Genomic DNA, 13203 nt, shown 5'->3' on the forward strand with positions numbered 1-13203 from the left:
GTTTTCAGGTATGCTAGTATCTGATAGGGCAACTCCTGCTCATAATTCTTTTGTGAATGGATCACTTCTATCTTAACTTCTAACAGGTCTTACCAGTACATACCAAGAACTATTCATTTATACATATTAATCTTAGACCAAATTACTGATAAGAACAGATACTACACTTGATCTTAGCCAAAAAGTTGAGAAGAGATTAGACCAAGTTATTATATACTAAATTCTCTGATTATTTGCAATAGTTGTTTCTCCACGTGATTTTCTTGGGGAAGCAATGAAACCATCTGCAAATAATGATCCCCTTATCACTCTTTACGCAGTCTAATTTCTTTTTATGATCTAATTGTATTGCCTACGTACTCCAGAACAATGAAAAAAATAATAGAGCAGAGGCAGGAAAAAAAAAAACGAGTAATTAAACCACACACAAATAAAAATTCTGCCTCATGAAAAACATGATAAACAATGCCGAAAGTGAAACAATAAGTTAGGAGAAAATATCTGCAGTTCCTATCACAGATATGAGTGTAATATCTTTGATATGCAAAGACTCTTTATGTATAAGTGAGAGGACAACCCAATAGAAAAATGGACAAAAATATGTTAATACACAGTTCACAAAAAGGAAACATAAATATCTCTTAAACGTAGGAAAATATACTCCGCTTTACTCATAAAAGCTACACTGATATTCTGCTATGTAGGTGAGGATGTAGAGAAAAGGTGCTCTCGTATCTTGCTGGTAGTAGTCTCAGTTAGTGCTACCTTTAACATAGAGAGCAATCTGTAATATTTATCAAAATTGGAAACAGACTCAGCAATTTCAATTCTAGAAGCAGACCCTAAAGATAGACCCTCACATATACAAATAACTATGTACGAGGATGTTCGATGCAGGGCTGTTAGCAATAACAAAAGATGAGAAATAATCTAAATGCCTATGAGTAGTTGTCTGGTTAAAAAATTATGTTCTAGCCCTGGCCGGTTTGGCTCAGTGATTAGAGCGTCGGCCCACAGACCGGAGAGTCCCGGGTTTGGTTCTTGCTGAGGCCATGTACCTTGGTTGTGGTTTGTCCCCCGCCTCAGTTGGGGTCATGTGGGTGGCGGCCACTCGGTGTGTCTCTCTCACATCAATGTTTCTCTCTCTCTCTCTTCCTCCCTCTCTCCCTCCCACTCTATCTGAAGATAAATGCAGAGGTGTCCTTGGGTGAGGATTAAAAAATATATATATGTTTTAGTTATATAATGGAATACTATGCAGCAATTAGAAATGATAAGAAAGTTCTATTCTTTTACTTATTCAAAAATATTTATGAAGAATATACTTTATTTCAGGAACTGTTTTCAAGAAGGGGATATAGCTTGAGGCTCCTAACTCTGCCCTCTGGAAAGAGTCCTGTGGTAAGAACTTGAGTTGACGAGTTTCAAATAACCTCAATTTGAAGAGAAGTACATGGGTGGGAGAAATAGGAAATGGAGAACAGGCAGCTATCAAAGAAGTTGAGGAGAAAACCCTGACCATTCAGGCCTCTCCATCCATGTCAGGGCCTCAGGAAGGCAAATGGACCGCAAAGGCTCCCCATTCACAGAGTGAACCCTATCTTATCTCATCCACCTGGATCTGAGGAGAAAGAGCACAGAGCCGAAGGCCCCAGCAAGAACTGCGACTCCCCAGTCAAGTTCTTCCTCTCAGCCACACCCATGTCTGTGACTACCAAAAGTTGAGGCTCTAAAACGACTTCAGAGAAAACCAGATCCCAGACAAAGTGAGAAGGGTCCCAGGGGAAACTGACTGTCATTAAGATGTAACCATCCAGCCTGGCAGAAAGGAAATGGCATCTGTACAAATTAACTAGAGAAATGGCAACCATGCAAAATATATATAAATAAATAGAGAACTGGAAACCCTACAAATAAAATAGAGGGGAAAGGGGCAATTATGCAAATAAGATAGAAAGCGAAACTATGGAAATGAAACAGAGAACCCGAGAGAGAGGAAGGGAGGAAGGGAAGGAGAAAGGAGGGGAGAGGGAGCTGAGGGAGGGAGGGAGGGACAGAGGATACTTCCCTTGTTTGAGCCTGACAGTGGAAGGTTCCCATAAAGTGACAGTAAAGGACTAGGATCCATACAAGTTCAGAGAAGGCATAAGAGGAGACCATAGCAGACAAGGAATAAAGAAGAAGTCAAGGAAGATGACAAGTACAGGTGGTTGAGCAGCAGGTGACCAAGCAGAGAAGCTTCAAGGTCAACCAGAGCAAAGTCTGTTCATATTACGGAAAAGACTGGCAGCCTGCTAGGTGGGACTGCACATGGATGGGTTGAGGGTCTTCAGGAGAAGTTAGATTCCTCCTGCTCCCCTCCCTGAGACTTACTATCTCAAAAGGTCGAATCCAGAGCCTCAGGTTCAGGCCTCCAGGCACAAGTGAAGACCCTGAGGAACTACCAAAGAGAAAACACAAGGGTTAAGGAACAGTCAGCACCTGGAGCTCAGAACCCCAACCACCTCCCTGCCTGGACTCTGGGAACTCTGAGAGTCATGGGCTTATGAACAACCCACTCCAGCACCCCAGGCAACAGATTGGAGGATCTCGCTGGGAAAACAGGCCCAATAGCAGGGCCATGAGCACAAAATTTAAGGGGACACCCCAAAACTCAGTCATCCAGATGAAGACTTTAAAAAATTAAAACCCTGGATGGACAAAATATCAGCACTTTAAACAAGGACAGACTCGGACCCTACATTTGCAAGACTCCGCTCCACCTGCCTGGCCTGATTCGGATAAAACTCAATTTCCTAAAACAGGCAACCAGCCTGCAGTCCGAGTTTGCCAGTTTGAGTTTTTAAAATATAACAGTAAAATATTATTAATCTTTATTACTGAGCTTTTTGGCACCCTCCCTCTGTTAAATTTTGCATGCAAAGTGAGTGCCTCAGTCTCCCAACCCTAGTTCTGGGCCAGCACCACAGAAAAGATCTCCCGTGACATTGGCACACCCTAGCCAAAAGCTGATCACACCCACTTAGCCTGTCCTTCAGGTTAGAGCTCCTAATCAGCAATTTGGTGCCTCTCTCTTCAGTAGGAAATAACAGCCAGCGTCAGTCATCTGGGAATTCACCCAGATCCAGCAATTAGTAGAACCAGACGTCTGGCAGCCAGGACAGTGGTGTATGATTTCTTTTATTAATGCAGGTCCTGTCTTGCACAGGTTCTCAATTCCCTCTCTGCATTTCTGAAATCCCAAACGATCTGAGCACCAGAACTTATTGTTTTGTTTGTTTGTTTGTTTGTTTTGTAATGGATTTGGCAACAAAACCTGATCTGAATGGACCCAAGTCTACTAGCATCTGTATTTATCCACTTAGCATGAGCATTCTGGTCCCACAGCAGTAACAGCCATGTGCGTGACCCAGACCCACTGGAAGTGTTTTGTAGTGTATCATACAGGTAACATACTATCTTGCTAAAATATGAATTCTGGCCCATAGGTTTCAGATAAGGGATTGCAGATCTGTACTTAAATCTCCTTCTTTGGGGACACATTAGCAATTCCTGAATTTTCTATGGCATATGTTAAATCAGGAAATAGGGTGTGGTTGTCAGTGGGGCCAAGTTATGGCCTCCATAGGCCCCTTCCTCCATTAAAAAAATAGTAAATATATTTTAGAATCCTGTTGGTATAAAAATGAATATAATTTGGACTGGATTATATTCATTATTTTGCTGATTTAAAAAAAATGAAAATCTTTGCTTAAGGCATCATGAGCCCTAGGCTCTGTGCCTTCTGTGCCTAAAGAGAAGTTGGCTGTGGTTGTTAATGATGGGATAATGGGGTTCAGACCAGGCCCCCTGAGATAAGTAGGAGGTAAGTAAATTAAGTATTAGATTGGGAACTGGTAAAGTCAAGGGCTAGCATGGAGTGGAAATGGCAGAATTAGAGGGTGAAAAAAGGAAAGTGTTACAGGATAAACTGTGTCCCCTCAAGAAGATAAGTTGGAGTAGTTTTAACCCTGGACATATGAATGTTCCCTTATTTGGAAATAAGGTTAGTGGGGGCCCTAATCCACTGACTGATATCCTCCTAAGAAGAGGGACATTTGGACAGAGACAAACAGGAAAGAAGACCACATGAAGATAGAGACAGAGATTGGAGCCATACAGTTACAAGTCAAGGGACACCAAGGATTGCCTGCCACCACCAGAAGCCAGGATAAAGGCACGAGAGAGATTTTTTCTCAGAGCCCTGAGAAGGAACCAACCCTGTTGATAACACCTAGATTTTGGACTTCTGGCCTCTAGAATTAGGAGAGGATACATTTCTGTTGTTTCTAGCCACCAAGTTTGTGGTACTCTGCTATGGCAGACACAGAAAACAGTGAGAGCAGAGAGCAGGTGAATAAGAGTTGTTCAATGGAACCCACTGTCAAGACAAGTTCAAGCAGCCGAAACAAAGCCCTTGGTCTGGACATGCCAGTGAGCTCGCTGCATAGAACACCCTGATGAGGATGACCATGTCTGCGTGTTCTGGACCTGCCACTGGAAGTTGCCTTAGAATACCCAGAGAAAAATCAAGACAAATTTCTTTAGAGAAAGCATATGAATCACACACACACACACACAAAAATCTACTTAACTTCCCCTCCCCGCCAAACACAGGTGTTGCTAGCTATTGAGACATAGAAACTCTATCTAATACATAGAAACAAACACAGGGAGGCATCCAAAATGAGGGGACAAAGAAACATGTTCCAAATGAAAGAACAGAACACAACTCCAGGTAAAGAACTAAATGAAACAGAGATAAGCAATCTAACAGATGCAGAGTTCAAAACACTGGTTATAAGGATGCTTAATAAACTTAGTGAGGACCTCAAGAACACAAAAAAGGGCCAGTCAGAAATGAAGGAGGCACTAACTGAAATAAAGAATAATGTACAGGGAATCAATAGTAGAGTAGGTAAAACCAAGAAGGAAACCATCGATTTGAAATGTAAGGAAGCAAAAAACATCCAATCAGAACAGCAAAAAGAGAAAAGAATAAAAAAAAAAAATGAGTATAGTGTAAGGAGCCTCTGGGACAACTTCAAGCATACCAACGTTAGCATCATGAGGATGTCAGGAGGAGAAGCAAGAGAACAAGAAATTGAAAATCTTTTTGAAAAAATAATGACAGAAAACTTCCCTAACTTGGTGAAGGAAACAGACATACAAGTCCAGGAAGCACAGAGAGTCACAAATAAGATGAACCCTAAGAGGCCCACACCAAGACGCATCATCATCAGAATGCAAAAGGTTAAAAACAAAGAGAGAATCTTAAAAGCAGCAAGAGAAAAGCAGTCCATTACCTACAAAGGAGCTCCCATAAGATTGTCAGCTGATTTCTCAAAAGAAACTTTTCAGGCCAGAAGGGAGTGGCAAGAAATATTCAAAGTGATGGAAAGCAAGGACCTACAACCAAGACTACTCTATCCTGCAAAGCTGTCATTTAGAATCAATGGATATATAGTTTCCCAGACAAGAAAATGCTAAAGGAGTTCATCACCACCAAACCAGTATTTTATTTATTTATTTATTTTTTTATCCTCACCCGAGGATATTTTTCCATTTTTTGTACAGATAGAGTGGGAGGGAGAGAGAGGAAGGGAGAGAGAGAGAGAAACATGGATGTGAAGGGACACATCGAGTGGCTGCCACCCGCACGACCAACCAGGGCCAGGGACAAACTGCAACCGAAGTACGTGCCCTTAGTGGGAACCGAACCCGGGTCTCTCCGGACCGCAGGCCAACGCTCTAAACGCTGAACCAAACTGGCCAGGGCCCAAACCAGTATTATATGAAAAGTTGAAGGGTCTTCTTGAGGAAAAAGATACAAAATATGAACAATAAAATGGCAATAAATACATATCTATCAACAATCGAATCGACAAGCAAATAAATAAGCAGAACAGAAACAGACTCATAGATACAGAGAACTATTTGATGGTTGCCAGATGGGAGGGAGTTAGGGGGATGGGTGAAAAAGGTGAAGGGATTAAGAAGTACAAATTGGTTGTTAGACTGACAAGCCTCAGAGGGGAGGGCAGGGCAAGAAGAGATAAACCAAAGAACTTATATACAGATATGTGTAACCAATGGACCCAGACAATAGTGTGGAGAAGGCAGGAGAGTGGTGGTAGCAGGGAGGAGGAGTTCAATAGGAGAAAAAGGGGAATATCTGTAATGCATTCAACAATAAAGATAAGTTTTTTTTTTTTTTTTTAAGAAAATAAATCCTGCAGGTTTCCCCACACAATCTAAGGTAAAGGTGGTTTACCAGATGCCTAAAGCTGCATTCCTCAAATAAAAGGCTTTTTCTCTTTTTACATCTATTTCCCAGGTTGCAAGCAGAGATTTTGCAATGATGTGTTCTTCCTTCTCTCTCTTCAAAGGCTTCCTTTACCAAGAGGTGATTTGCCCATCTCCCCAGCTGGACCCCTTTCTCAGTATGGGTCCTGCTGATGCCCCCTAACACTACAATGTCAAGAGAATCCATTGATTATAAAGTGATTAATCCCAACTGAATTACTTAGGTTTTTGGGCATGATGTGGGGTTCAACCACAACTGAATCTTTACCAAACTGGAAATATTCCTAATCTTTAATGGGTGATGATTCATTTGTAGTTAACTATGTTGACCACTGATATATTATGAAAGTAAATAATAAAGAAATGGTTGCACAGATAGGATTTGTCACCTCAGCTGAAATGTAAAATTAATAATAAATACTGTATTTTATCCAATAATAGATACCATATTTTCTCCAAATTTGATGGACTCATTAACAGCTTTGGAAGATGAAAGAAATCACTACCTCATTAAATGCATATATCAGTGAACAGATGGATCCTGATTTTATATACATGAAAAATTATGCTATTTGAATTCCCGGAATATGGCAGGGAACACTGGGCTGAATGCAAGTCATGTATTTTCTTGTTTAATCCTCCTCCAAATTAGTGAGGTGGGAGCTATCATAAGCCTCCATTTTACAGATGTGGAACCTGAGGCTCAGAGAGACTAATTTACCCCAGGTCACTTGGATGGTAGATGGCAGAGCTGAAACTGAGCCTACATGTACATGAGTAGTTAACAAATTGGTAGGGCTGGAACCAAGAGGCTAGTTAGTGCTGATCTGGTTTTGATTACCAGCAGAGACATCATAGTCATACGTGGAACCTTCACAATTCAAATTCCAGGGTGGATTACCCACCTTGCCTTTCTGCACTGATCATTCTATCACAGAGCACTCTGTAACCCCACAGAACAACTGGAAATGTACTGATTTTAGATGTATGTACCAACCAGCAGCCCTCTGTAACCATGTGAAAAGTTAACACAGCCTGGACTCGCTCATCCTGATCCAGAAACATGGGTTGCATATTTAAATGTACTGTGTCCTTATAAGCCTGAATAATCACCAATTGGGGACAACAGTTTAAAAATAACAAATCCCACCTTGGCCGATTTTGCTCAGTGGTTAGAGCATCAGCCCTCATACTGAAGGGTCATGGGTTTAATTTCCAGTTACGGGCACATACCTGGGTTGTAGGTTTGACCCCAGCCCAAGTTGGGGTTGTGCTGGAAGCAACCAACCAATTGATGTATTTCTCTCACATCAACGTTTCTCCTGCCCCCCCTTCCACTCTATCTAAAAAAAAACACACACAAAAACAATGGAAAATATCCTTGGGTGAGGATTAACAACAACAAAATCAAATCCCTCAAGTCCACTTAATAATTCAGTTGAACTCAAATACATTCCATTGGGATGGCATTTCCCTCAATAGACTCTGGAGGCGATAGTAAGACACAAAAACCTCCAACTGAGTTTCAAAGACTAAACCCGGGTAATGACATCCTTCCCTGTGAGTCACACCCAATACTCCATAAGTCTGGCATTTCCCTGCGGCAGCCTTCTATCTCCTAAACCCTATGGTTATTACATGAAAGGGTGAGCAGCAATGATTGAAGGAATAAATGAGCTTCAACTATCCTCACCCTGATCCACAGCCTCAGCTTTTCAGATAAGGCATATCCAGAACTTTTATTTTGCTTTCTGAAGTCAAATTCAGGGGCTCATGAATAAGCTTCAGGTCTTCCTGAAGCCTTGTTACCGCCTAAAAAAGACTGTGCTCTTGAGTGAAAGGATCAAAATAGCTCTTCGGATGCTGCTCCAGGCGGTGGTTCTCAACTGTGGCTGCACATTGAGATCCCTGGGGAGTTGGAAAACTACAATGCCCTGCTCCCCACCCCAAGTTTCTGATTTCATTGATCCAGGATTCAACCTTGTAGCAGAACTTTCTAAAACTCCCTCTGTGATTCTAATACACACTCAAGGCAGTTTACAAATATCAAAGAGAAATTAACTTCAGTTGTCATTCCATACTTGTCATTGGCCATATTGGCCCAATTCTTTTGTGTTTGTTTGTTAATTCTCACCCGAGGATATTTTTCCCATTGATTTTTAGAGAGAGTGGAAGGGAGGGTGAGGGAGATAGAGGGGGAAAGGGAGAGAGGGAGAGAGGGAGAGAGAGAGAGACATTGATATGAGAGACATTGATATGAGAGACACACATCGATTGGTTGCCTCCTTCATGCACCCCAACTGGGGGCAGGATGGAACTTGCAACCCAGGTACGTGATCTTGATCAAGAATTAAACCTGAGACCCTTGGGTTTGTGGGCCGATGATCTAACCATTAAGAAACACTGTCTAGGGACTGTTGACCCAATTCTTTATAAACCATTGCAGTCATTTTGTAAAGCATTATACAATTTTAGCACAGAATTCATTTATTTTCAAGTTCTATAATGGTATTAAATGAATGCAAAAATTAACTTAAAACTGAAATATACATTAAATGGTGGTTAAAGAAAAAATGACTCCAAGATCTTTAATAAGCACTAAATGGGTATGGAAAAAAATAGGGTAAATTTTGGATGAGTTTCTCTTGGAATCAGACTTTTCAATTGTTCTTAGATCTTATTCCATTTTCTAGAAAACATATTTTTTAAAATTATAGTTTGTTTTTCAATCTGGCAGTTCTTGACAGTAACCAAAACTGACCACCTGCTACACCTAAACACTAGAGAATATAATTATAGAAACAGTAACATGTTCCTTAAACTATCCGAACAAGAAAAGTAGCTATTAATATTAAACATTAAGTATATTCATGTCAGGCTTTGCCCAGGCACTAGCGAGAGACTTGTGTATGTGAGGGAACAGAGTTTGACCTTTCTGTAGTAGTAACAGAGGAGAAACACCCCCTCTACCCACTTCACTCCAACCCTTTGGTTCCAGAAGAGAATATTGTTTGTGGCAAGACCAGAAAACAATGTTCCAGTTCAACTCTTAAGTTGGGATTTGCTTCTTCTCCTGTCCAAAATAATAAGACCAGTGCATTTGATTTTAAAAATTTTCTGCATACCAGGCCACGTTGCCTACTTTTAGAATTGTTTCAACACTAAACCTTTTAATACTTATTTGCCCATTCATCATTTTCTCTGTTCACATCTTTGGCCACCAAGCCATATTTCCAGGGCAGAAATCACATACTTTGTTGGAAAGCTTTGTTTTTTTTTTTTTATCCTCACCCGAGGACATTTTTCCAATTTTTGTACAGATAGAGTGGGAGGGAGAGAGAGGAAGAGAGAGAGAGAAACATCGACGTGAAGGGACACATCGAGTGGCTGCCACCCGCACGACCAACCAGGGCCGGGGACAAACTGCAACCGAAGTACGTGCCCTTAGCGGGAACCAAACCTGGGTCTCTCCAGACCGCAGGCCGACGCTCTAACCACTGAGCCAAACCGGCCAGGGCGGAAAGCTTTGTTAAAGAAAGAGGAGAAGCTTACCGCTTTTCTGTTGTCGGTCTTCTAATTTCTCATTCCACAGCCTGCATGCAGCACAGCAGAGTGGTGCCCTCTGTGCATCAGGTGCACAGGAAGAAGAGAAACTGACTAACTTCCTGAAGTGGCCCCTTTACCATTAAGTGGAACCTAGCATGTGGTTTGCAGAAGTTTATATGGAAAGAAAGGAACTTGTGATTTCTTAATTGTTGCCAAATCACTTATTGACTGTGCTTTAAAATTTCAAAACTGAAATTGGGTGGAGAAAAGTCATTTATAAAGTGATTTAAATATTACCCAGGCCAGAAATACATGCTGTATTTTTGTAAGTTTGTGTGTATGTATAGGAGGGGGCAGGGTACCTGCAAGGATTCTCACCAAAATGTTAACAGCAATTAGTTCTGGAGAACAGGATTAGGGAAAAATGAGGGACAGACATGGGGAAAGTTTTCCTTTTACTCAGAAAACTCTATAATTTTTTTTAGAGTTTGGCACAAATTTGTACTCAATTTAGGATTACTCAAACTCATCTTTTGTTACATAATTCACAGATATAAATAAGATCTGCATTGCTTCATCTTTGTTCCACACCTTTCCAAGACAGCACCTGGTGCATAGTATAAGCTTCATAACCATCATGGAATGAATGAGTGAGTGAATGGGTACGCCTGAGGCAGGAAAATTGAATTTCCTGATTTGGCCTGATAAGTAAATTGGATTGTAAGCTCTCAGGGAAAGGGCCTCAGAGGTTTCACCAAGAGCAGAGGTCAGCAAATGTTTACAGAGAACATTGGCTATCGATCTGATGATAAAGAACCCTAACTAGGCAAATTATGATCAAAGAATTCCATTCTTCTCATTATTAGACCTATATTACACAAAACTGCACTTGATTATTATATTTTTAATTTCATCATTAAATAATTGTGCAGCCCAGCTGGTGTGACTCACTGGTTGAGCGTTGACCCATGCACCAAGAGGTTGCCAGTTCGATTCCCAGTCAGGTCACATGCCCAGGTTGTGGGCCTGATCCGCAGTGTGGGGTGTGCAGAAGCAGGAAATCAATGTTCTCTCTCATTGATGTTTCTATCTCTCTCTCTCCCTCTCCCTTCCTCTCTCTAAAAACCAATAAAAAAATTAAGTAAGTAAATAAATAATTGTGCAATTTTAGTTTGCCTCTTGACCTGCAAAGCCTAAACTATTTACTTCACAGAAAACGTTTGCTGACCCTTGGCCAAAAGAATCATTTGGAATGGAATAGAATATGCTTCATCTTGCCTTACACTCCTTCATTTGGAGGAAATCACATTGGGGACAGGGTGGGTAGGGGATGACATTTCCATAGTTAGTTACACACACACACACACACACACACACACACACACACAATTATTATTTCTCCCCCCAAGGCCTTTGGTTTCCCTCCTTGCATAATCTCTCTGTCTACAACAACATACAAACTTTGGAAGACCTTGCTATGAAGGAATGCCTTTCAGAAGTCATCTGCTTGGGTGGCCATTCCTAAATTGACCTTTAATGACAGGTCCCTCAGGCCCCTTGGGGCCTGCTGCATAGTTTGAGAAGGAGTTGCCATGACATCAGGAAACACAGCTGATAGCTTCGTGGGCTCACCCATACCCTTTATGATAGGGAACTCAAAGACCTCCTCTGTCAGCCACCCAGGCTTTTGGTTTCCCTTGAAACATTTGCTCAGACATAAAGTTTGAAAAGGAAGTAAAAATGACTGCCAGTCTGTACTGAGGAAGACCCCTTTCGGCTGGAGCATTGGTCAGCCTTTCTAGAAAAGCCAGACACACATGCCCTGGCTTCCAGGACACAATGTGTCACCTAATTTTAGACCAGTTAACTGGGATCTCATAAGCATGGCACATGCTAGGGTTATACTTACAGTCTAGTGCCTATGCCTGGCAAACTCATAAAAATGAGTTACTGAAGGGGGTCGGGGGTCGGAAGAGATTAACCAAAGGACTTATATGCATATATATAACCAATAGAAACAGACAACAGTGTGGGGAAGGTGAGGGGCAGGTGGGCAGGAATGAGGAGGAGGGGAGTCAATGGGGAATTAAAGGGAGTACATCTGTAATACTTTCAACAATAAAGATACATTTTTAAGAAATGAGCTACTGATTCTAATCAGATGAGCCTTCCTAGATTTTCCCACACAACCAGTAACCAAAAAGGATGAAAATGGAAATGGAATCAATACCAGGACAGGACAGTCACTGCACACCAGAAGTTTGGTCCCCCAAGGAAAGTGGCCAGAGGATCCAGCCTTCTGTCTGAGCCCAGAAAGTGGCGCTCAGTGACCTTGGGTATCTCCTTCCTTGTTCTTCCCCTTGCCATCCACTCTGACACAGATTTTTATTTCAAAATGAAGATGATGTGTCATTAAGCGCCCCTGCCAGGCAAGCCTACAAGGCAGATACACAATCACCAGCTGGAGCAGCTAAGCCTCTCTGAGCCGCAGGCTTCTCATCTCTCAAATGGGAGAAGAATAACACAGTCATCCTTCTACGGTAGTTTTGACGGTTACATGTGTTCATACATATGGAAGCCTTCAAACAGTCCCTGGCACAGAGTAAGCACTCAATAAGTAGAGCTAGTGTTATTGATACTCTTGTTGTTGTGGAATTCACTCATCTACTGGCTGTACCCACAGCTGACCAAGAAAACCATTCTCAGGGCACTGGCCACAACCCTTTCTGTGGTGTTGATAAGCACCAGAGAACTCACTGGGCAGCAGATGGCTTCTCCACATCAAGGCTGCGGCCAAGTGCCACAAATGGAACTACCACGGAGCCCTGGAGATGCTTCAAGACCTAGGACAGTACCAGGTGCTGGGAATCAGTTGTTTATAAAAAAAAAAAAATCAACATTAAATATAGAAAAGGCTCAAGTGGAAGGAGTCATGTAAAAGAAACATTTTTTAAAGCAAAGGATTTGGATGAAGATTGGATAAAGAGGGCTTGCTTCGGCAGCACATATACTAAAAATTGGAACGACACAGAGAAGATTAGCATGGCCCCTGCACAAGGATGGCATACAAATTTGTGAAGTGTTCCATATTTTTACCTCGGTTGTGGTTCAGATCCCGGCCCTGGTCGGGATCGTGTGGAAGGTAACCAATCGATGTGTCTATCTCACATCTCTTTTGCGCTCTCTCCCCCCCCCCCACACTCTGCCTGAAAATAAATGGAAAAATATCCTCAGGTGAATATTACAAAAAATTGGATGAAGAAATACACAAAAGAATTCCTTTGCACAAGGCCAGATCTGATGTGAGCCCAT

At 41.7% G+C, this 13203-nt stretch overlaps 1 protein-coding gene, 1 non-coding gene and 1 pseudogene across 4 annotated transcripts in view; 1 reads left to right on the forward strand and 2 right to left on the reverse strand.

Annotated features, from left to right (window-relative positions):
* TLR8 (toll like receptor 8) overlaps positions 1–10010 on the reverse strand; it is a 29656-nt gene extending 19646 nt beyond the window's left edge. For 2 of the 3 annotated variants that reach the window (XR_004960651.1, XM_036271521.1), the window contains exons 1-2: positions 9898–10010; positions 2374–2440 (exon numbers count right to left, since the gene is read on the reverse strand). The gene's annotated coding sequence lies outside the window, so the exon portion shown is untranslated. The remainder of the gene's footprint in view (positions 1–2373; positions 2441–9897) is intronic. The other variant, XM_036271522.1, reaches the window with a different exon arrangement.
* Positions 82–197, reverse strand: LOC118636895 (annotated as a pseudogene).
* A 2867-nt stretch (positions 10011–12877) lies between the features above and the next one.
* On the forward strand, positions 12878–12985 carry LOC118636735. The gene has a single exon (XR_004960722.1). It is a non-coding gene; the product is annotated as a U6 spliceosomal RNA (small nuclear RNA).
* Positions 12986–13203: the final 218 nt, after the last annotated feature.

This window comes from Molossus molossus, unplaced genomic scaffold (genome assembly GCF_014108415.1).
Source record: "Molossus molossus isolate mMolMol1 unplaced genomic scaffold, mMolMol1.p scaffold_m16_p_2, whole genome shotgun sequence".
NCBI classification, from domain to species: Eukaryota; Metazoa; Chordata; class Mammalia; order Chiroptera; family Molossidae; genus Molossus; species Molossus molossus.